We start from the raw sequence: 1,132 nt of genomic DNA, 5'->3' as shown, positions 1-1,132 counted from the left end.
GAATCGCTTGAACCTGGGAGGCGGAAGTTGCAGTGAGCTGAGATCTCACCACTGCACTCCAGCCTGGGTGACACAGCAAGACTCCGTCTCAAAAAAAAAAAAAAAATTACCCAGACTTAGTGGCATGTGCCTGTAATCTCAGCTATTTGGAGGCTGGGGTGGCAGGATCACTTGAGCCCAGGACGTCAAGGTCTCGGTGAGCTGAGATCAAGATCGAGCCACTACACTCCAGCCTGGGCATCAAAGCAAGACTCTGTCTCAAAAAAAATTCAGACTGAATAATCTCTGTGGAGCTGGGACAGCTCTCCTGGCCCACTAAGTAAATACATTCCCTTTTTTTTTTTTTTTGAGATAGTGTCTCGCTCTGTCACCCAGGCTGGAGCGCAGTGGCATGATCTTGGCTCACTGCAACCTCTGCCTCCTGAGTTCAAGGGATTCTCCTGCCTCAATCTCCCAAGTAACTGGGACTATAGGCGCATGCCACCCTGCCTGGCTAATTTTTCATATATATATGTGTGTGTGTATGTATGTGTGTGTGTGTGTGTGTGTATATATATATATGTGTGTGTGTGTGTGTGTAGAGACAGGGTTTCACCGTGTTAACCAAGATGGCCTCGATCTGACCTCATGATCCGCCTGCCTCAGCCTCCCAAAGTGCTGGGATTACAGGCATGAGCCACCGTGCTGGGCCAATATATTTCTTTTAAATGGCTAAAGGAGGAATTCCTGGCTCCAGGAGATTAAAAGAAGACAAAAAGGCCGGGCACAGTGGCTCACACCTGTAATCCCAGCACTTTGGAAGGCCGCGGCCGGCAGATCACCTGAGGTTGTGAGTTCGATACCAGTCTGACCAACATGGAGAAACCCTGTCTCTACTAAAAATACAAAATTAGGCCAGGCGCGGTGGCTCACACCTGTAATCCCAGCACTTTGGGAGACCGAGGCGGGCGGATCATGAGGTCAGGAGATCGAGACCATCCTGGCTAACACAGTGAAACCCCGTCTCTACTAAAAAATAGAAAAAATTAGCCTGACGTGGTGGCGGGTGCCTGTAGTCCCAGCTACTTGGGAGGCTGAGGCAGGAGAATGGCGTGAACCCGGGAGGCGGAGCTTGCAGTGAGCCGAGATCGTG

This window comes from Mandrillus leucophaeus, unplaced genomic scaffold, assembly GCF_000951045.1.
Source record: "Mandrillus leucophaeus isolate KB7577 unplaced genomic scaffold, Mleu.le_1.0 Scaffold23, whole genome shotgun sequence".
Taxonomy (NCBI): domain Eukaryota; kingdom Metazoa; phylum Chordata; class Mammalia; order Primates; family Cercopithecidae; genus Mandrillus; species Mandrillus leucophaeus.
Note: the sequence above shows the minus strand (reverse complement) of the source record.